General features: G+C 42.1%; 1 long non-coding RNA gene across 1 annotated transcript; it reads left to right on the top strand.

Moving 5' to 3' along the window:
* The first annotated feature begins 2,302 nt into the window (after nt 1–2,302).
* On the top strand, nt 2,303–21,643 carry LOC120978289. The gene is made up of 3 exons (XR_005774049.1): nt 2,303–2,484; nt 16,772–16,774; nt 21,633–21,643. It is a non-coding gene; the product is annotated as an uncharacterized LOC120978289 (long non-coding RNA).
* Nucleotides 21,644–24,950: the final 3,307 nt, after the last annotated feature.

The raw sequence follows: 24,950 nt of genomic DNA, 5'->3' as shown, positions 1-24,950 counted from the left end.
GAATATGGATTAATATTTACTGTCAGCCATGTCCTCACACCCCCATTTGCTGACAGATAGCGGAGGTAGTGAACTCCACAGGAGGGCCCTGCTTCAAAGCCCCAGGCCTGATTGTCATCTGATGCACCGCTTGAGATGTTCAGTGTACATGCAAAATTAGTTTCCACCCCCCAGCCATCTGAGTGTCAGTTGGCAAGGAAGAAAGCCCCCCAGGGGGTCCAGGCTTCAAGGAGAAGGTCACACCTCACCTCCACCAGTTTGGAGCCAACTGAATCCTGCAGGAAAACCCGCAGCAGGGGGTATCCGCCCTTGTCCAGGATCAATGAGACCTCCCAGACATGTTGGCACCTACCTTTCATAAGGAATTATGAACCGCCTGGCCATCGCAGGCGCAAACCGGATACATATTTGTGTCCCGGTGGCCACGAGGTACGTTCCCATGGTCTTTGTTTAATGGGACGAGGTCAGGGTAGGGAGATATCCATATCTCCCCATAGAAACCACATAACGGTACCAGGTTTGGGCTCTACTTGTATCCGGAACCCAGGCAGGTCCATTGGTCCCAGAACCATCTCCCTATGACCCTCTGGTCTGGAGCTATGAACCCTAAAGGGTTTTGTGGCTCATTTGCTGCCAGCCCAGAAGAGGGGGAGTGGACCCCTCCCTGAGGCCGGGAGGGGAGGGGCTGGCTACAGGTTAAAAGTCTGGTGCCAGCAAGTAGGCGCGTCTTTCTTTGAAGAGGGGTCACATCCTACAAATGTGTTTAGAGGGACCCAGGAAATAGCTGAGATCACGGCCCTTCATGTGGACTCCAGCAAAGAACATCTCAAAGGAACTTTCATCTTACCCGGTAACTGACTTTTACACTGTTTAACCCTGTTGTAACCATATAACCTGTATCTGTAACCTCAGACCACTGTATATATTGTCTGTGTATATTGTGTTAAATCTAGTGTGTTTTGGCCTAGTTATAAGCTACCGTGGGTTGGTTTCTGACCCTATATAATCCCGTTAGCGGACCGGGCTTATATCAAACGAGAACTGGTGGCAGATACAGGCTGAGGAGGCGCTGTTTCACTGCGGCAGTGAAAAGGCTCTCTCAGTTTGTTGCCTCTCTGTGCCCGCGTGGACAGGAGGTGTGTGTAAGCTATACCAACCTGACCTTACGTGCTCCACTGGAGGGCATAACTTCACGTTTTTGATAGACCCGTGACCATACCACTTCTCGTGAGCTCGACGTAGTTGACGTCAAGCGGGCACAAGGTGTGGTATTCGTCACACGAGGCATTTGCTCTAGGTGAGCATCTTATGAGGCCCTACTCAAGCCGAAGACTGTGCCTTGAGAGAAGGGTCTTTAATTATAGACTAACCAGAGCTCGCAGGGTGGTGGAGTGTGCATTTGGCATACTGTCAAACAAATGGTGCTTTCTACACTCTCCAATCAACCTGAAATTTGTTGCCTTCACAATTTTGTACGCCAAAGGGATGGATTCAATTTTGAGGATTCATTGGTGCATTCCATGGAGAGTACAAATTACACTGGCGTGGTACCACACATGGAGCCACCATTAGGGACAAGTTTGCGGCCTATTTCATATCACCGGAGGGGGAGGTGCCATGGCAATTGCAAGCTATACAAGCTTAATTATTATAATAAAGACTTTGCCTTCTCTTTGTTCTGTGGTGCATTGTGTAGTTGTAGTTTGTATTAATAAAGTTGATTTGGATTAGACTATGTTGTGAACACCTTTTTTTTTAAATTGACAATTTACATGTTGCATTTATGGGCACACCCACTCTCACTCTCAACATGCGTTGTTTCTGAGGTTATTATGTGATTTCTGAGTGGAACTCAGACTGCTGATGTCACCCCCAGCCACCACACACAATGGAGGCTGGTGGTGACATCAGCAGTCTGAGTTCTACTCAGAAATCACATAATACCCTCAGAAACAACGCATGCAATAACTGTGCATATACTATATATAACATACAGATGGAACACCAGTACCTGCACACGTGGAGGTATATAATGATCCATTTACAATACACATGCCAATGCACACATGTCTGTACCTTTTGTCGTACAGGAATCGCTTCTTCTGTACCAGCCGAATCAGGGTCTCGCTGTCTATGGCACAACCCTCCATGATGTCGGCCGAGAAATGTGGCTGGTCACCTGGGAGTGGTCTGTTGTCATGTGAGAAACGTGCGTACGTACGCACATTTTTAAAGGAGGAAACAAGCAAACGCCCATTTAGGCGCGTTCCCGCTGAAGTCTATGGGCGGGAACGCACGACAATACGCCCCAAAGAAGCTCCTGTACTTCTTGGGGCGTAGGGCGTTATACAGCGCGTTCGTACGCACTTTAAAACACTCAGGTGAGAACCGTGCCCATAGGGAAACATTGGTTTTTGCCTGTTGAGCATTTTACAGCGCATAGGAATGCGCTGTAAAACGCTCAGGTGTGAACCCAGCCTTAGTGTCAATTACTTGAAGACTGGAGAGCTGAAACAGAAAGCTAGTTTTCAATAATTTCTATGTAGTAAAGATATGGATGCAACTGAAAGTGACAATCACTGGCCAAATCTTTGTGTGTTGGACAAATCTAAAATCCTAAAATCCTCTCAGGCAAATGAGGGGAATAGAGAATGAAAGAGAAAGGGGCGCACAATAGGATAGTATGTATATACAGATAAAATTATATAGTGAGGATTGTGAAGGCTCACCTTTTGGGGTTGTGCTAAAATAGGCACAACCCTATTGAAGGCTTGTATTGAGGAGACTTATCTACCGGAACCGCAGCCGCAGACTATATATTCTCTTAGATGGGATGTCCAGTCCCCCAAAGGAAAAAGTAGCAATAAAATAAAGGAGGTTCTGCTTCGGCGCAAATCCACAATGGAGACTCAATGGAATAGATTCTTCCTTTTTAATGAAAACAACGCGTTTCGGGGATTAGAACTTCCCCTTCATCAGGTTTCATAATATTACCATATTATAAAACCTGATGAAGGGGAAGTTCTAATCCCCGAAACGCGTTGTTTCCATTAAAGAGGAAGAATCTATTCCATTGAGACTGTCTCCATTGTGGACTTGCGCCGAAGCAGAACCTCCTTTCTTTTATAATCACTGGCCAAGGACACCAAAGGCACCAGGCAAATCATCTAGGGCATGTGCCCCTAATTCCTGAACCTAGCTAGTTGTGAACTGAACACCAAGATTTTCTCTTCTCATAAACAGAGATGAATCCTGTTTTCTCCATAGAGTTTTCCAACATATGTGTGTCACAATTGAAACAGAGAAAGTAATATTGTTTAGCTGAACAGATTTATATAAAGTTTTGCGAGAAAAGATTTAGTAAAACTTGTAATTCATAAATTTAAATTTGAAGGAAAAATAAGTAAGCAGGCATACTCTATTTGGGTCAATCTATTAATTTATTTATATATATAGTGAATGTAGGATATATTAAAATTGTTCAATAAAATGAGGCAAAGGTATAGTTTATAGTATGAAGAATCGTATTGGGGAATAAAATTCAGCTGACTGTCCTTTTTATTGGGTAAAAAGTAATGGATGTGGAGATGGGTGGGTTGTCACTAAATGGTCACCAGCTGGTATTGGGGATATTGAGGTAATAAATATAAAAATAAAAATAAAATGTGCGCTAAAAAAATGATGCGCTAATAAAACGAAGGAGGTAAAAGATTATAAGTAGGATAGTTGTCCTTGTACATAGAATCGTCTTTTCATCAAATAGTAGTCTCAAAGTGGAGGCTAAGAATAATGCGTTTTACTCCTTATATAGGATAGTTTTGTTCTTTTGTGGTGATATTCTCTAAATAAGAGATAAATAAGTAAATATTGCGCCTTGTGACTCCTTATATGATTCCCGCTGTTAAGTGGAGAGTACGTGATGCGCCTTTTTGTTATATGAATAGATCAGTTAATTGTCATAGACTACTTGGAACTACTCGTGACTACTCGGAACGGAGCTAGAGGATCACTCAGAAAAGGCCGGGACCATTCAATACAAGCCGGGAAAGATCGCGATCACGTGACTGCCTACGTCACCCTACAGACGCGCGAACCACGCCTCCCAGCGTCCTTGGCAACACGAGATACACCGCCGACTCCTGGATTCAAGACAGCCGCCCAGGGAGAACTGATCACCGCCAGAGGACCGAAGACAGCAGCGCCGGGTGAAGGGTAAGTGATCTCTGTAGCCAGAGACAGTGTGGGACGCCGCACTCAGGCACAGAGCACCCCTTCCTCCCATAGCACCCGCATAAGAAGCATAACATCTATTTATTGCTACAATGTATTAATGTATATGCCTGCCGCTCTATGACAATTAACTGATATATATAAATGAATTAATAGATTGACCCAAATTAGAGTGTGCCTGCTTACTTATTTTTCTTTCAAATAATCTACTCCTGATTGGGTGAGTCAGTTCTAGCAGCCCCGCACCTCGATCATTTGCCTGAGCAGTAGAGCCGTCTATTCCATTCTTTCTCATAAATTTAAATCTCTTCTTTTTCTGACTTCAGTTGTACACAGGGATGGAGTTATCAGTTATTGAAAGCATTATTTGTGTAAGTGTGTATACAGAGATATCTGTCAGTCACTGATAGCTGTACACATAGCTGGTTTACTGAATCTTTTCCCACAAAACTATATATAAATCTGCTCAGCTTCTCCTGCCTATAGACTGCACTGCATTTTGTGGTGACAGATCCTCTTTAAGGCCTCATGTTGGATAAAGGGTCATAGTTTAGTGCTTCACACCTTAAAAAGGCATAACGAATATTAAAAAGCTGGAACAGATTCCAAGGTGGGCAACTAGATTAATAGTTGGGATGTGAAAAGCTGGGAAAAAAGACATTTTAAATGTAATCCTAGAATATTTTGTATATGTATAACATATGTATAACAAATGTATAATATGTATAATACATATACACTACTCACAAAAAGTTATGGATATTTAGCTTTTGGGTGAAATTTATGGAAAACGTAAAAAGTTCTCGCTGCAGTGATATTATATCATAAAAGTAGGGCATTTAAGTAAAAGCATGCAATGGTGATTTCTTCATCTCAAACAATTTATTTAAAAAAAAAAAGCCAACAACAGTGGTGAATATATCCCCACAAAAAATGTCAATGTCTCAAAAAATGATATGTGACCTTGAACATCAATTGCAGCTTGACAACGACGTATCATGCTGTTCACAAGTTGACTTATTGTCTGCTGAGGCATGGCATCCCACTTTTCTTGAAGGGCGGCCCCCAGGTCATTGAAGTTCTGGGATTTCCGAGCCTCTACACGACGACTTTGATCCCATAGGTTTTCAATGGTATTTGGGTATGGAAAAAGTGCAGGCCACTCCATTTGAAGTACCCCAGTCTCCAGCAGCCATTTGAATATGAAATTAGGCCTGTGTTGTTTATTCAGAGGCACAATGACTGGATTAATGATGTTATTCAAGTAGTATGGGCTTGTCAATGTACCATTTACAAAGTGTAGGGCAGTTCTAAATTGACTAGATACACCTGCCCACACTGTAATACCAATACTACTAAAGGCTTATCTGGTGAGTGACAACTGTAGATGATGCATAGGGCTCTCCTTGATGTTTCTAACATCGTTGGCAGCCATAATTTCTGCTCAGTGTGAATTGACTTTCACCAGTGAATAGCACTGAGGCTCATTCATCCCTTGTCCAGCGTGGATGCTCCGCGGTAAGTTTGCTAGAATTTTTTTTTTATGTTAATTTCACGCTGTTTTTACACTCAGATGTCGTGATCATGTATGAACGCGGCATCTGAGGGGTACAATGACGTGGGGCGGTGATTTGTCACAAAGCTATTTTTTTTGTAAAGTTCAGCGAATCAGCTAAATCAAACTTTTGAAAAACTCACTCATCTCTACTCATGATGTTAAAATGTGAACAGCATGATGATGAGAACTGTTTAAATACCAATTCTAATTGAACCAGGATATGTATTAGGTGATTCATGGATCAAACACCTTTTGTGATTTTTTTTCTTTAAGCTCCTTGTTAGAGAACAGCAAGTTGTGCAAAAAAGTACTGAAACGTTGGACAGGTGCATTCAAAAGTTTAGATATTTGTATCAGATGCAAAGACATGTAAACAATTCACTTCGTTTCATTCTATTCCATGACTTCTTGAGAGTTATAAATGATAAGGAAGGAGAGTGATGTAAAACAATTATATTTTCTCTGTAAACTAAAGTAGATACACTACATGCGGAAAATGCTGAACTTGATGGACATTTCTCCAATATAGAATATGAAAGGGTATGGCCACACAATCAGTTTTCTGCATGCAGTTTTGGAAGCCAAAATCAGGAGTGAATCGTAAAAGTATAAAAGATGTGACGTCTCCTTTTTTTTTAAGTCACTCCTGGTTTTGGCTTACCAAAAAGATTCTGAGATTTTATAATGCATATGGTTGAAAAAATACATCTAACCTGTAGATTTGCATCTACACTTTCATCTAATGCTGTCCATTCCTAGCATAGATTTCTTTCTGAGTAATTCTACACATTCACACATTTTATTCTTGCCCGATTCAGGTGCAATGAGTATTGGCATAACTAACAGAATTAGATCAGACAGCTGTGGGATAGTCCGTTTTCTCTTTTGTAGTTTAAAATCATCTGAAATGTCCATTTTCATCTATCCTCTGTGTGAATGTGTTATAAGAAGAGGCACACATGATGCTGCATAGTACCAGAGGCCCAGAGGAAAGAGCTGTCTGAATGGAATGATGGCCCTTGTGATTTAAGATCATTCCTGCAAAGTAAGTCCAGGTGGGAAGCATGTTACACAAGAGATGGGCAAAGAAGCCTACTCTGGTTTGTATCTGGTATAAGAGCAAATGAGTGACAGATTTTTTCTCTCACTCCCTGTGAAAGAATTAAATATGAACATACGGCAACTTTAAAGTTTTACTTCTAATTCTATTACAATGTATTAAGCATAATACGTCCTTGTCACCAAGTGCACCATTTATATGTACACGATTGTAATAACATCATGCACAGAAAACCCACATGGCAAAAGAATATAAGTGTGGTATGATATAACTCAAAGATATAGGTTTACATATTACAAGACATTGTCACCTACACAGCTCAGAGAGCAACCACACAGAGAGTAATTCTAATCAATTATTCTTTATTAGATATCCAACACATAGATGGTATATCGGTAAAAAACATATACAAAAGACAGTGCATACTGGGAACACAAAGGTGTTACAATAAATGTATAAAAACAGAGTAAGCTCCAAACCAATAAGGGACTAGTATCCCCCCATACACAATAAAGCAGTATCAGCTTGAACGTAAAATAAGTGTGAGAGAGAAAAGAAATAGAGAAAAAAGAGGAAAAAAAGATGAAACAACAAAAAAGAGAAAAAAAGATGTGGAGAAGACTAAGTTGGTCTGGACTTTCCTATTTATGGAAACCCCTGAGGAGATACATTATGCGTCTGTGTATACATACAGAGTCAGAGAAGTGACCGAGGGGTTTCTGGAATGGGGTACACGCTGTTTTGGGTTTTTTATGATTATAGTGATGAAACATGAATAGGCGAGCTGGGTTTGGATACCATCAATATAATTCTGTTCTATAGCACTGGCACTGGCACTTTTCCAACACTTCTCTTTCTGTTCTTCACTTTTTCTGTTGAGCACATGCAGAAGCACTTTATAATTGATGGTATCGGAACACATCTGGTCTTTGGGTAGGTATTGGAGGTAGGGGTCCGTAGAGTATCAATTGGATCCTATACATTAACCCAATGGTGCGGGTGTCGGGATACCTTTATGTTGAACATCTAATGATGGTAGACAAACATTTGATTTCCAAAAGATATATAGACACTGGTTTCTATTGGCATTAATATTATGCAACTTACACTATAGCACTTTAGTTTTGTATTGTGATTGTTATATTATGTGGGATATTGCAGTAATTATACTACAGATAACGAATGTAGCTTTTATAATCACAATGTAGGTATATTATTAATCTGTTTGTGCACGGGTCACTTTTATCATTTGGAGATATTTACTCCATTTTCATGTTTATGTAAAATACCCAACCTCTTATATATATATATTTATGTATTCAAGTATGTTTATTTATTTATTTATATTCATCTTTACTTCTGTTATCACTATTATACTTATCTGCTGATATATATACAGCAGAGAATGTTGATCATATACCATATGACGTGGACCCTGGTCTCTTCCGCAAACAATAACATTGAAGTTTCGATATGCCGCTGGTCCGATCATGTGACCCGCCTCGTGACTCGGTTGCTAGGAAACTAGGTTGCCGTGTAAGTATGGCGTTAGTACAGAGGGTGACGTCACTCCCTGGCGCCGTTGGCTGACGTAGCCGAGTCATGATGCGGATCGCATGACGACAATAGATCATCTGAGTGCCATCTGTGATCTAGTGTATGTAACACTGGGGAGCGATGCGGAGGTATAGTGAGAGGAAAGATACAATAGTGTTTAAAGCTCAGGATTGAACGGTGCCGCAATATGATCTGGAGAGAGAGGTGGGTGGTACCAATACCTTATGATCAGGTGACTGATGACGAGACTGAACACGACTGACTATTGGTTGGGCATGTTCCCCACGGCCAGGAGTAATTGATTTGCTCAAATCATGGAAAGCTGAGTAGGTGTGTGTTGATTGGTTGAATGTAGATGTCTGGAGTATATAGGAGATCAGTATGGAGTAGTTCAGTAGGCCCCAAGAGGAAGCACTTTGCGAAACGATCGTCGGGCGGCTGTTTCAGACCAGGGTCAGTAGGCATTAATTGCATTTGCACTTTAAACTGTGTTGTTTTTCCCCCCCCCTCTTCCTTTGCAGTCTCCTCTTGATGTGGGCAGCACCCAGGCTTACACTCCCTTAAATGGTTGGAGTGTTTGTGTATGTATGCTCTGGATGCTATTATTGCTATAGGCGCCCCACCAAGCTGATACTGCTTTATTGTGTATGGGGGGATACTAGTCCCTTATTGGTTTGGAGCTTACTCTGTTTTTATACATTTATTGTAACACCTTTGTGTTCCCAGTATGCACTGTCTTTTGTATATGTTTTTTACCGATATACCATCTATGTGTTGGATATCTAATAAAGAATAATTGATTAGAATTACTCTCTATGTGGTTGCTCTTTGAGCTGTGTAGGTGACAATACGAATAACTCCATGCGAGATATTTATGATATAGTTGTTTTTTGGTGCTTCATATTACAAGACATCTCCAGCACACTTGGCATGGAGATGATTTATGCTGTATCCTTATATTACACTAGCTGAAGGACCTGGCTTCGCTCAGGTATATTTAATCTATTTCTATTTCATATCAACACTATCCACTATAACATCTAGTAAAAGCAGGGCGGCACTACTTTCTTGAATTCGCGGTGCACGTATCCGTGGAATGGCGTCCAGACAAACGTTTCAAAGAAGAAGACCGGCACTTCGCAGATGTAGATCACAATGTAGATTTAGTCAGTCACATATTCAAGTGGCATAGTGACGCGTTTCAGCACAAGTGTGCTTTCATCAGACTGCAATGAAACATCTTGCACTCCAGCTATTTATACATAAATGAAACACTAAGGAACTGACTGATGAAAAGCACACTTGTGCTGAAACGCGTCACTATGCCACTCTAATATGTGACTGAATAAATCTACATTGTGATCTACATCTGCGAAGGGCCGGTCTTCTTCTTTGAAATATCCACTATAACAGTGACATCTACAGCATCCCGCTCCCAAAACAGTGACCCCCCCACAGTGTCCTGTCCCTTAAACTTGGACCTCCACAGCAGCCCCCCCCCTTATCTTTGGCCTTTACAGCAGCCTTCCCCTTTAACAGTGACTTTCACAGCATACAACCCCCCTTGACAGTGACCTCCACAGGGGCCCACCCCCTTAACAGTGGCCTTTACTGGATCGGAGGCGTGTCCTTTTGAACAGCTCACTCTAAGGCAGCAGCTTTGTGCTGTCTGAGTGTAAGCTGCAGGGAGAAAGTCACCCTCCCTCCCACCCCTGCAGCTGACAGAAGTTGATTTTTGCTTTCATTTTTTCAATTCCCGTTGAAAGGAGGGGGCATGGCCTAGCCAGATCAGGGGTGTTGCTTAGCAGGACTAGGGGGCGGGGTTGTAAGTCTTTTGAGGGTGGACACATTGTGGCAGGGGGCCTGTCCTTCTTGCAAGAGTGACGCCCCTCTGGGCACCTTACTGGCTCATTTGAATACCAAATAAACTGGATTTTCAGAGGATAAAAACATCTATTGCTGGAACAAAGGCACATCTTAAAATAAGGTACTAAGTGCTATTAGGCCATGGCTTTACTTCAATAGCAATTATCCTGGTGACAAATTTCCTTTAACCCCTTCTACCCCCGGCCAGTTTTCGCCCTTCTGCCCAGGCCATTTTTTTGCAAATCTGATATGTGTCACTTTATGTGGTAATAGCTTTGGAACACTTACTTATCCAAGCCATTCTGAGAATGTTTTCTCGTGACACATTGTACTTCATGATAGTCAGAAATTTGAGTCAATATATTTATTTGTGGAAAAAATCCCAAATTTACCAAAAATTTTCAATTTCTCTACTTTTAACAGATAGTGATACCTAATATAATAGTTATTACTTTACATTTTCTATATGTCTACTTCATGTTTGGATCATTTTGAAAATGACATTTAATTTTTTGGGGACGTTAGAAAGCTTAGAAGTTTAGAAGCAAATCTTTCCAAAACCCACTTTTTAAGCACCAGTTCAGGTCTGAAGTCACTTTGTGGGGCTTGCATAATAGAAACCACCCAAAAATGATCCTATTTTAGAAACTACACCCCTCAGGGTATTCAAAACTGATTTTACAAACTTTGTTAACCCTTTAGGTGTTCCACAAGAATTAAGAAAAAATGGAGATGAAATTTCAGAATTTCACTTTTTTGCCAGATTTTACATTTTAATATTTTTTTTTCCAGTAGCAAAGCAAGGGTGCAAGGGTTAACAGCCAAACAACACTCAATATTTTTTACCCTGATTCTGCAGTTTACAGAAACATCCCACATGTGGTCGTAAACTTCTGTATGGCCAAACGATAGGGCGCAAAAGGAAAGGAATGCCATATGGTTTTTGGAAGGCAGATTTAGCTGAACTGGTTTTTAGATGCCATGTCCCATTTGAAGCACCCCTAATGCACCCCTACAGTAGAAACTCAAAAAAGTGACCACATTTTGGAAACTACGGGATAAGGTAAGGTGCCAGTTTTATTGGTACTATTTTGGGGTACATATGATTTTTAGTTGCTCTATATTAAGTTTTTTGTTAGGTAAGGTAACCAAAAAATGGATGTTTTGGCAGCGTTTTTATTTTCTATTTTTAACAACATTCATCTGACAGGGTAGATCATGCACTATTTTTTAGAGCAGGTTGTTATGGACTCAATGATATCAAATCTGTCTACTTTATTTGTTAGTTTGTTTCAGTTTCACATAAAGCATTTTTGAAAACAAAAATTAGGTTTTTGTATCTCCATTTTTTGAACACCCTATTTTATTTTTTATTTTTCCTATCGTCTTGGGTCATTCATTATTACACTTTATGGGGCAAGGTGACCAAAAAATTTGTTGTTTTGCCACAGTTTTTAATTATTTATTTTTACAGAGTTCATCTGAGGGATTAGGTCATGTGACCTAATAGTGTATCCATAGTCTGAGAGCCATAGCTTTTTAATTTTTTGACCAATTGTCTTCGGTAACATCTAATTTTTTGCGGGATGAGGTGACAGTTTAAGTGGTACTATTTTGGCGGGCATATGCCTTTTTGATCGCTTGGTGTTGCAATTTTTGTGATGTAAGGTGACAAATATTTTTTTTAATTTTTACACATTTTTTTATATTTTTTTTAGGTCATGTGATATTTTCATAGAGCAGGTTGTCACGGACGTGGCAATACCTTATATGTCTACTTTTTTTTTTATTTATTTCACTTCAACACAATAATAGCTAATTTGAAGCAAAAAAAAAATATTTTAGTGTCTCCATTGTCTGAGAGTGATAGCTTTTTTATTTTTTGACCGATTGTCTTAGGTAGGATATCATTTTTTGCGGGATGACGTGATGGTTTGATTGGTACTATTTTGGGAGGCATACGCCTTTTTGATCGCGTGATGTAAGGTGACAAAAATAGCTTTTTTTATACCGTTTTTTTCACGGTGTTCATATGAGGGGTTAGGTCATGTGATATTTTTATAGAGCTGGTTATTATGGACGCAGCTTTACCTAATATGTTTTTTTTTATGTATTTCACTTTAGCACAATAATAGCAGTTTTGGGGAAAAAAATTATGTTTTAGTGTATCCATGTTCTGAGAGCTATAGTTTATTTTTATTTTTTGGGTGATTGTCTTATGTATGTGCTCATTTTTAGCGGGATGAGGTGTCGTTTTTTTTTATACCATTTTGTGGGACATACGCCTTTTTGATCGCTTGGTGTTGCACTTTTTGTGATGTAAGGTGACAAAAATGGCTTTTTTTTACACTGTTTTTATTTTTATTTTTTTATGGTGTTTATCGGACAGCGTGGATCATGTGATAAATTTATAGAGCTGGTCATTACTTTTTTCTGTACTTTGTTTCTGATGTTCACTTTTGGGGGTCTGATCCCCTCTGCAATGCATTACAATACATCTGTATTGTAATGCATTGCCTGTTCGTGTACTACAGTGAGTAGTACACTAACAGGTTGCCTAGGAGACCCAGCCTGAGGCTGGATCTCCTTGGCACCCGTAGAAGGCAGGTCCCGATGCCGTGCAAGGCATTGGGCTGCCTCTGTATGGCTTCGGGCTGCATTCTGACTCATCGAGTCCCCGCCACAGCAGCTCGGGGACTCGATGATCTCCCTCACCCGACACAAACCCCTTATATGTCGCGGTCAGCGCGGACCGCTGCATAGAAGGGTTTAATCCGCCGGAATCGGCTTTTACAGCGATGCCGCCTGATCACTGCAGGGGCCCGGCTACCAGATTACTTACAATTATGTCATATTGCGGGAACGCAGTGGCTTCCATGACTTAATAGTATGCCATGTGTTGGGAAGGGGTTAAAGCTCTCCTACAGAAGTGAAGATAATTGGCTGGGTTGTTATGGAAACTTGGAGTAAAACTGTGTATGTGGAAACTGGAGGACCTACGAGCTTCTATTGGCTTATAAGGGTCATGTGACCAAGCTTCTATTGGCTAATGCATTTTTTGGGAATATCTCATAAACTGTACATCCTAGAGAGCTGAGACCTGGTCTAAAACCTTCCCGAAAACCTGATGTACCTGTGTGCCAAATTTTGTGATAGTAAATGCGACGGTACAGATTCCTTTAGCGGTCGAACACACACACACACACATACACTCAGCTTTATATATTGGATTATGTAAAGGCTGCAGGACAATAAAAAGGAAACTCAGGTTATAGCTATTACGCTATGATTGCCAGTTTAATGTACATACTGTAGTACAGAAAGTAAGATAGCTATTAAGTTTAGAGGAAATAGATTTTTTGATGGCTCACATTAGAGATGAGCGAATTGAAGCTGATGAAGTGGAATTTGTTCCGCATTTCCGGAAAATTTTGATTAGCACTGAAGGCGAATTTCCTCGCACTTCGTGGTAACGAATCACATTTTTTTCTAAAATAGCTGCTGCACGTGTGAGGACATAGGGAAAGGAACTCTGAGAAGGTGGGATCACCCATAATGCGATGCATGCAGCCAAATAGCAGTCAGCCAGCCCTGTGATGTCACAGCCCTATAAACATGGCTATGCAGTTTGTGCTTTTTTTAACATGTCTGCAGCCTGTGCTGTCAACGCATAAGTCGCGGTAAGCCCAACACTCACCTAGGGACGACCGCCTTAAGAAGGCACCTGGCCTCCCATCACCGAGCCCAGTGGGAGCAAAGGCTCACAGTAGCCGAAACGCACGCGTCACTTATCATTTGTATGTGACCATTAAATCTATTTGAAATTATTACTGAAGCGAGTGCTGGTCCTTACTATACCATTATCTGTGGATCTTCCTCCCGGGACGCGCGCACCGCACCGCTGAAAGCAGAAGTGCCGCTTGTATCTTCTCTTGGATCTATCGCTACTTTACTGAGCGAGCACCTGCAATACTAACCCGATGAATACCTCCAACTTCGCATACACCGAAGAACGGGCACGAGAAATAGTGTCCGGGATTACCGCTAATGCCGACTTTCTGAAGGTACCATCAGCTGAGTACAAGGGACGCGAGTGGGAGAAGGAAGCAAGGAAACAGACAGCTTGGGAGCTGCACACTACTACGCTGGCTGAATACTGCAGACTTCAACGCATCCCACGAGGCCTCAGAGTAAACCTCAGACCAACATTTTTTTGTGACAATATAAACTATTGCACCCAATTTGCGAACATTCTGAATAAATGTTCTGCGGACCTTATGGTCCTGACTATTGAATATCTGACCCAGGCTTTAGCGGAAAGCAGAGAGAAGATCTCCTCCATCGAATCCCAATTAAAGGACACCTTGTCCATTGATGAACTCACAGCCATCAAGTCCAAAGTGGATAAGGTCTGTGGCGACCTCAGGAAAGACATTGAGGTGACCAAACGCAATAAGTTCATCAGGGACTTTGAAGATTATCAGTCCAAAAGGGTCTACAGATGGCAGGACTTATCTGGAACCGCAACACCACTTACAAGGAATACAACACGCCGATGGGACTCCCAGTCTTCTGGATCTGGCAGCGACTATACTCCTGGTGCCCGCCGCGCTCCTTTTTTAGGGAGAAAGAAAACCCAAGCAGCAAAAAGAACACCAGAAGGGCAGGACGCCATCATAGGAGGAATCGACGCACCGAGGACCACGCGCTCACAGGTACAGACACATCTTTAGTCCTGAACATTTCGTCTAATATTTTAAGTCCACTTCAAATGCAAGTGCTGCAGAAGGGTTTATCCTTCAGCCCCACTGGACATTTAGACACATTTGAACTGGAAATGGACTGCCAAAGGTTTTTTCGTAACCTGCGGCTCAAAGCGCACTTTGCTACTGAGACAGGATCACAGTGTACCAATGAGACAATGGACGTTTCAAAACTATCCTTGCAACAATTTGGTTTAAGGACCAAAAGTAGATTTCAACCACCAAAAACGTACCATCCCATTGAAACGTTTATATCTCTGGTACAACGTGACATCTCCAAGAATATGCATGGTCTCCGGACAGGGGATTATCATATGTCACAAAATTTATCACCTCTAGAAAGAGATGCTCTTGTACAATTGTTGGAGGATAAATCTATAATAGTGAAACCTGCAGACAAAGGGGGAGCCCTGGTCGTGCTGGATAGAGAGTACTATGTGGGGGAGATTTTGCAACAGTTATCTGATGTTGATACATATCAGTCATTGACCTCTGACCCTGTATATACTATTAAAGCTAAGCTACAGGCAATCACTAATGACTACATTAAAAACAATACCATTGATGTGAAAATGGGGGAATACATTATACATCAACACCCCACCACACCTGTATTCTACACATTACCAAAGGTGCACAAATCCCTCACCAGCCCCCCAGGACGCCCTATTGTAGCACTCACAGATTCCATCTTGTCAGCCCCAGCTATTATTCTAGAAAAAGCACTTACTCCACTTACCAAAAAAGCACCATCATATCTACTTGACACCAATGATTTCCTGAGACAAATACGTGATCTCCAACTCTTGGAAAGTGATATATTGGCTACATTTGATGTATGTAGCCTCTATACATCCATTGAACATGTGAAAGGCATTAGGGCAGTTGAATGGTTGTTGGCATTATCCACCTATAATGACAATGAAAAAAACTTTTTCCTAAGTTTGCTCACCACCATACTGCATGAAAATTACTTCCTATTTCAGGACATTTTTTTTCGCCAGCAGCGGGGGACCGCGATGGGTTCGAATGCCGCACCGCCTTATGCAAACTGTTATATGTCATGGTTCGAAAAAGAATATATATATGATGACACTTTATATAAGGACCACTGCATTTTCTGGAGACGATTTATCGATGACATATTTTGCGTGTGGCGGGGCGACATTCGAACCCTCGAACAATTCATGCATTACATCAACTCTGTGTGGAAGGAACTGCAGTTCACCATGCATTCAGATATGTCTAAAATTAATTTCCTTGACACTTGGGTCATAAAAGATGAGAAGGGACAGATACATACAGACCTGTACACCAAGGATACTGACCGCAACAGTCTGCTGCACTTCACCAGCAACCATCCACCTGCAGTCAAAAAATCACTTCCCTATTCACAACTACAGAGAGTGAATAGGATAGTGTCTGACACCGACATGAGAACGGCGCGTCAGGAGGAAATGTTAGACAAATCCCGTGACAGAGGCTATCCGCGAGATCTGTTAAATACACAACAGGCGAAACCGCCTAAAGACAGTACCACTACTAGTGTTAAACCGCCACGGGTCCCTTTTGTGGTGAAATACCACCCCTGGGTCAACAAATGCAGGACTATCCTCAACAAACATTGGAGTATTCTCAGCAGAGCCTACCCCAATGTCACGGAATTTCAATCTCCCCCTATGATATGCTACAAAAGGTGCAAAAACATCCGAGACATCCTAGTCAGGGCTGATGTAGGTAGTGACAGACATACCCAGCGCCAGGCCACCCTCTCAACACCCAAGAATGGGACATATCCATGCCTTCAATGTATACACTGCTCTAGTGTCATTAAAGGGGAACACTTCACCCACCCATACACAGGGGAAAAATTTAAAATAAATGGCTTCTTTACTTGTAATAGTAATTTCGTTGTCTATCTCCTGAAGTGTCCCTGTGGTCTTGTGTATGTCGGTGAGACCTCCATGAGGATGAAAGACCGTTTTTGTAAACACAAATCTACTATTAGAAAGAAAAATTTACTACTCCCCATCCCACATCATTTTGAGGAACACCGACATGCCATTTCCCAGCTACGCTTCCAGATTATAGAGCACGTATCACTGCCCAGGAGAGGAGGAGACAGGTGTAAAATGCTCAAAAAAAGAGAAGCCTTCTGGATCCATCGCCTCCAAACCCTAGAACCAAAGGGATTAAATCGTGATTATGACTTAAACAGTTTTTTATAAACTTTATTGTGCAGTGACTCTCTCAACATGTTCCCTCTTTCTTTCTTCCACAGAGAACTTGACTCCAATCTATATCATTTAGTGCTTGATCAGGGCGTAAGTGTACCACGCATAATAGCAGCACCGCTGCATTCAGTATTTTGCATTATATCACAAGGTTTAGCAAAATGTGGCAGTGTAAAGCATGGTGTACTGTGCATTAATTATGTTCTTTTTCCTCTTTTTTCTTTTGAATTAGTTTGCTATAGTAACTAGCATCCAGCATGTTATATTATATCTTTGGAAATATATCATTCAGTGCTTGATCAGAGCGTAAGTTTACCACGCATAATAGCAGCACCGCTGCATTCAGTATTTTGCATCATATAACAAGGTTTAGCAAAATGTGGCAGTGTAAAGCATGGTGTACTGTGAATTAATTATGCTCTTTTTTCTCTTTTTTTCTCTGAATTAGTTTGTTATAATAACTAGCATCCAGCATGTTATATTACATCCCCAGCATTATATGATTCACAGCTTACAGCAGTGCCTAGCCTGGTGCCCTATCAAGCAATTAATGTCAGCTGCTCATCCACCTGTTCTATCACTATCTCTGCATTGTTGTGTCCTTTGTTTACAATGTTGCCATGGTAACCTGATGTCATTTCCTGCTCTATCGCGGTCTATTTAAATTGTCTGTAACTTGTACACACTATGTTTTGACAAAGGCTCACAGTAGCCGAAACGCACGCGTCACTTATCATTTGTATGTGACCATTAAATCTATTTGAAATTATTACTGAAGCGAGTGCTGGTCCTTACTATACCAGAACCCACAAAGCCACACTCCTGGTGCTCCACGTCCTGCCTCTTCTCCTTCTTCTCTCTCCTCCCATTTGTCCTCCACTCCACCTTCCACTGTGCCGTTGTCGCTATCATCTGGCACAAGGCAGGCTTCCGTAACCCAAATGTTCGAGCATAAAAAGTTAATGACGCCAAAAAAGCCTTTTGACCAACGGCTGACTGCTGGCTTGTCGGAACTGCTAGCCCACCAACTACTGCCATATATATTGGTGGACTCGGAAGCTTTTAGAAAATTTGTGGCCATTGGTACACTGCAATGGAAGATCACCGGAAGGAAATGTTTCTCCCAGAAGGGCATCCCAGAGCTACAGTACAGACCAAAAGTTTGGACACACCTTCTCATTCAAAGAGTTTTCTTTATTTTCATGACTATGAAAATTGTAGATTCACACTGATGGCATCAAAACTATGAATTAACACATGTGGAATTATATTCATAACAAACAAGTGTGAAACAGCTGAAAATATGTCATATTCTAGGTTCTTCAAAGTAGCCACCTTTTGCTTTGATTACTGCTTTGCACACTCTTGGCATTCTCTTGATGAGCTTCAAGAGGTAGTCCCCTGAAATGGTTTTCACTTCACAGGTGTGCCCTGTCAGGTTTAATAAGTGGGATTTCTTGCCTTATAAATGGGATTGGGACCATCAGTTGCGTTGAGGAGAAGTCAGGTGGATACACAGCTGATAGTCCTACTGAATAGACTGTTAGAATTTGTATTATGGCAAGAAAAAAGCAGCTAAGTAAAGAAAAATGAGTGGCCATCATTACTTTACGAAATGAAGGTCAGTCAGTCAGCCGAAAAATTGGGAAAAACTTTGAAAGTAAGGGCTATTTGACCATGAAAGAGAGTGATGGGGTGCTGCGCCAGATGACCTGGCCTCCACAGTCACCGGACCTGAACCCAATCGAGATGGTTTAGGGTGAGCTGGACCGCAGAGTGAAGGCAAAAGGGTTAACAAGTGCGAAGCATCTCTGGGAACTCCTTCAAGACTGTTGGAAGACCATTTTAGGGGACTTCCTCTTGAAGCTCATCAAGAGAATGCCAAGAGTGTGCAAAGCAGTAATCAAAGCAAAAGGTGACTACTTTGAAGAACCTAGAATATTACATATTTTCAGTTGTTTCACACTTGTTTGTTATGTATATAATTCCACATGTGTTAATTCATAGTTTTGATGCCTTCATAGTCATGAAAATAAAGAAAACTCTTTGAATGAGAAGGTGTGTCCAAACTTTTGGTCTGTACTGTATATGGCCACGTTCAGCGGCAAGTGAATATACATCTGACCACAGACATGTGGTCTAGCAAACACGGGCAGGAAAGGTACATAATTTTTACTGCTGGGTAAATCTTCTGATGGCCGTCAAGCATGTAACCCATGGCTCCCATGTGGATTTGGTGTTACCGCCAAGAATTGCATGTAGGCCTGCCTCTTCTTCTCCTCCTCCTACTCCATCCTCCGTCTCCTCCTCAGCTGATCTTCCTTTTCCACTGCTACAGCCTCTTTCGCTGCGCCCCCCAAGCTCCCCAGAACCTATTCAATGTCCGAGGTGAGATGTTGCCATGATGTGCTGTGGCTGTTGTGCCTTGAAGCCAAGAGCCACACCCGTTCTGCACTGTTTTCAGCTCTGCGGTCACAGGCCGATCAGTGGCTAACCCTGCTCAATTTGAAAGTTGGTAAAGTGATGTGCAACAATGGTGCCAATCAGCTGAGCGCGCTGAAACAGAGCAAAATGACACACGTGCCATGCATGGCACACGTCCGGAACTTAGTCGTGCAGCAATTTGTTGCCAAATACCCCGGGGTCCAGGACGTCTTACGGCAGGCCAGGAAAATCTCTGCCCATTTTAGAAGATCTTAGATGGCCATGACTGGCCTTAATGACGTTCAGCCGAGACACCACTTGCCCGTCAGACGTCTGATTTGTGACAGCCCAACGCGTTGGAACTCCACCTTGTATATCCTTGATAGGCTGCTCGAGCTGAAACGTGCCATTAACAACTACCTGTACGAACTCTGCAGCAGGACAGGTTCTGGGGAGCTTGGTTTCTTTTCACAGCTCCAGTGGCTGCTCATGCGTGATGCATGCAGACTTCTGCAGCCCTTTGATGAGATCACCAAACTGGTCAGTCGCAGCCAGGCTGCCATCAGTGACATCGTAACTTACGCCTTTTTTCTGGAACGCGCATTGCATCTTGTCATTGATCAAGCCATCGAGGAGCAGGAGCTGGAAGATGAGGAAGTCGCATGCTGAATGAATTCCCAAGTCAGCAGGAGTCAGCAGGAGTCTGAAGAGGAGTCAGAGGAAGAGGGTGGCTGGGGGGAGGAGGAACAAGAAGAGCACGATTTAAACTTTTCAGGGATCCCTGGTGTTGTCCATGGCTAGGGGGTGGAGACCAAGGATGACATTCTCCTGGGCGATGAGCAGGAGCCAGAGCGCTCCACCGCTTCTAATTTAGTGCAAATTCTACATTCTGCTGTTGCGGGCTCTGGCAGAGGAATTTCCACCCACAGCTAAACAGTGCGGGTACCAATCCTACCGCGCCTGCAAGAAGAGGGCAGTTTGAAGATATGTTGGTCACTTCGGATATGAAATCATTCTTGCAGCCAACCCATTGACAGCCGCCCTCCGGATCCAGCCTCAAGGAATGCCTAGACCGACAGGTGTCCGATTACATCGGGTTAACGGCCGATGTGGATGCTCTGAGAAGCAAGGAACCCCTGGACTACTGGGTGTGCAGGCTTGACCTGTGGCCAGAGCTGGCACAATTTGCCATGGAACTCTTGGCTTGCCCCTCGTCCAGAGTCCTGTCCGAAAGGACGTTCAGCGCAGCAGGGGGGATCGTGACCGATAAGCGCACTCATCTAGCTCACAAAAGTGTGGACTACCTCACATTTCTAAGAATGAATGAGGCATGGATCTCGGAGGAATTCAACACCTGTGATGACCACAAGTAATTGAATTTACTCATGCCAGCCCACACATATTCGCCACCATTCAGAACAAAGAATGGTCCTTGTCTTATGTATACAGTCGTGGCCAAAAGTTTTGAGAATTACATAAATATTGGAAATTGGAAAAGTTGCTGCTTAAGTTTTTATAATAGCAATTTGCATATACTCCAGAATGTTATGAAGAGTGATGAGATGAATTGCATAGTCCTTCTTTGCCATGAAAATGAACTTAATCCCAAAAAAACCTTTCCACTGCATTTCATTGCTGTCATTAAAGGACCTGCTGAGATCATTTCAGTAATCGTCTTGTTAACTAAGGTGAGAATGTTGACGAGCACAAGGCTGGAGATCATTATGTCAGGCTGATTGGGTTAAAATGGCAGACTTGACATGTTAAAAGGAAGGTGATGCTTTAAATCATTGTTCTTCCATTGTTAACCATGGTGACCTGCAAAGAAACACGTGCAGCCATCATTGTGTTGCATAAAAATGGCTTCACAGGCAAGGATATTGTGGATATTGCACCTCAATCAACAATTTATAGGATCATCAAGAACTTCAAGGAAAGAGGTTCAATTCTTGTTAAGAAGGCTTCAGGACGTCCAAGAAAGTCCAGCAAGCGCCAGGATCGTCTCCTAAAGAGGATTCAGCTGTGGGATCGGAGTGCCACCAGTGCAGAGCTTGCTCAGGAATGGCAGCAGGCAGGTGTGAGCGCATCTGCACGCACAGTGAGGCGAAGACTTTTGGAAGATGGCCTGGTGTCAAGAAGGCCAGCAAAGAAGCCACTTCTCTCCAAAAAAAACATCAGGGACAGATTGATCTTCTGCAGAAAGTATGGTGAATGGACTGCTGAGGACTGGGGCAAAGTCATATTCTCCGATGAAGCCTCTTTCCGATTGTTTGGGGCATCTGGAAAAAGGCTTGTCCGGAGAAGAAAAGGTGAGCGCTACCATCAGTCCTGTGTCATGCCAGCAGTAAAGCATCCTGAGACCATTCATGTGTGGGGTTGCTTCTCATCCAAGGGAGTGGGCTCACTCACAATTTTGCCCAAAAACACAGCCATGAATAAAGAATGGTACCAAAACACCCTCCAACAGCAACTTCTTCCAACAATCCAACAACAGTTTGGTTAAGAACAATGCATTTTCCAGCACGATGGAGCACCGTGCCATAAGGCAAAAGTGATAACTAAGTGGCTCGGGGACCAAAACGTTGACATTTTGGGTCCATGGCCTGGAAACTCCCCAGATCTTAATCCCATTGAGAACTTGTGGTCAATCCTCAAGAGGCGGGTGGACAAGCAAAAACCCACTAATTCTGACAAACTCCAAGAAGTGATTATGAAAGAATGGGTTGCTATTGATTGAGAGCATGCCCAGTCGAATTGCAGAGGTCCTGAAAAGGAAGGGCCAACACTGCAAATACTGACTCTTTGCATAAATGTCATGTAATTGTCGATAAAAGCCTTTGAAACGTATGAAGTGCGTGTAATTATATTTCACTACATCACAGAAACAACTGAAACAAAGATCTAAAAGCAGTTTAGCAGCAAACTTTGTGAAAACTAATATTTTTGTCATTCTCAAAACTTTTGGCCACGACTGTATACAGCAGCATAAAAGGCCTTTTCTGTCAGGTGAATGCCAAATTTTTGGGGCCTGTATTCCAGTGGCCTACAGTAAAATTTTTATCCAGTGACCACCTAATGTACCTCCAGCCACATAATCACAAGTTCTTTTCTGTCAGGTTAATGCCTAATTTTTGGGGCCTGTACTGCCCTAAAGTAAAATTTTTATCCAGTGACCGCCTAATGTACCTCCAGCCACATAATCACAAGTTCTTTTCTGTCAGGTGAATGCCTAATTTTTGGGGCCTGTACTCCAGTGGCCTACAGTAAAAATTTTATCCAGTGACCGCCTAATGTATCTCCAGCCACATAATCACAAGTTCGTTTCTGTCAGGTTAATGCCTAATTTTTGGGGCCTGTACTGGCCTACAATAAAATTTGTATCCAGTGACCACCTAATGTAGCTCCAGCCACATAATCACAAGTTCGTTTCTGTCAGGTGAATGCCTAATATTTGGGGCCTGTACTACCGTGGCCTAAAATAAAAAATTTCTAGGCTCCAGCAGGGCACATTTTTGAGAGTTTACATATTTTTTGTGGGAATTTTTGCCAGTGATCCCCCTCTGGTATATGTCTGCCCATGTTGTGGGACTATTTTTGCAGTTCTAGTAAGTATTTGGTGGCTGCAAATATGACCTGAAGGTTTTTCAGGTTCGCCTGCCATTAAAGTCAATGGTGCCCGCTGCGAACGTGCGGTTCACGAACATTTGATCATTCGCGAACCGTCCCGGCCGATGTTTGTCCATCACTATTTAGTCGCCTATTGGAGTATAAAAAGAAAAATATATACGCAGTTCACTGTTGCAGTTATTTGTGGTGAAAGCGTTTAGTGGCCTATTTCAGTACAAAAAGAAAAACATATTCTCAGTTCACTTCTGCAGTTATATGTGTTGAAAGCATTTAGTGGCCTATTTCAGTACAAAAAGAAAAAAATATATACGCATTTCAGTGTAGCAGTTATTTGTGGTGAAAGCGTTTAGTGGCTTATTTCAGTACAAAAAGGAAAATACACTGCCTGTCCAAAAAAAAAGTCGCCACCTGGATTTAACTAAGCAAATAGGTATGAGCCTCCTATTGGATAATTACTGCATGGGCGATCATCTTTCAGCTGGCAATAAGTTATTAAACCCCAACTGGTGCAATGAATTGCTTCTCAATTCTTAAACAACCATATCAAAAGACACATCTCGTGGTCGTGGAAAATATGTTAGTCTGTTTGAGAAGGGTCAAATCATTGGCATGCATCAAGCAGAGAAAACATCTAAGGAGATTACAGAAACTACTAAAATTGGGTTAAGAACTGTCCAGCTCATTATTAAAAACTGGAACGATAGTGGGGACTAGTAATGGCCTTGCGGTTTGCCCAGCAGTCGGTTCGCTGCAAACTTTGCTCGTTCGCGATTAGCCGAACATGCGAACATATTGCGATATTCACACCCGCCATATTCTTTTACATTGTGAAGAACTTTGACCCATAACACATCCATCAGGTGGTACAGGACAGCCAATTGAAAAGTTTCAGCACATGGACATACCCCCTTCCTTATAAATAGACCCAATCTGGCTGCCATTTTACATTCAGTCTTTTGTCAGTGTAGGGAAAGGTTGCTGTGTGGAGCAGGGACAGACTGTTAGGGACAAAAACGCTATCAACAGGTAAACAAAAGTCCTTTTAAGGACTGGTATAGGTGTACTATTGATAGGTGTGCAGTACAGAGGGGTGTAATACACTTATAATACACTTTCTAACATACAGTCAGGTCCATAAATATTGGGACATCAACACAATTCTAACATTTTTGGCTCTATACACCACCACAATGGATTTGAAATGAAACAAACAAGATGTGCTTTAACTGCAGACTGTCAGCTTTAATTTGAGGGTATTTACATCAAAATCAGGTGAACGGTGTAGGAATTAGAACAGTTTGTATATGTGCCTCCCACTTGTTAAGGGACCAAAAGTAATGGGACAATTGGCTTCTCAGCTGTTCCATGGTCAAGTGTGTGTTATTCCCTCATTATCCCAATTACAATGAGCAGATAAAAGGTCCAGAGTTCATTTCAAGTGTGCTATTCGCATTTGGAATCTGTTGCTGTCAACTCTCAAGATGAGATCCAAAGAGCTGTCACTACCAGTGAAGCAAGCCATCATTAGGCTGAAAAAAATAAAATAAAAAAACTCATCAGAGAGATAGCAAAAACATTAGGCGTTGTGAAAACAACTGTTTGGAACATTATTAAAAAGAAGGAATGCACCG

The sequence above is a fragment of the Bufo bufo genome, chromosome 8 (assembly GCF_905171765.1).
Source record: "Bufo bufo chromosome 8, aBufBuf1.1, whole genome shotgun sequence".
NCBI lineage: Eukaryota > Metazoa > Chordata > Amphibia > Anura > Bufonidae > Bufo > Bufo bufo.
Note: the sequence above shows the minus strand (reverse complement) of the source record. Positions and strands in the feature narration are given on the sequence as shown.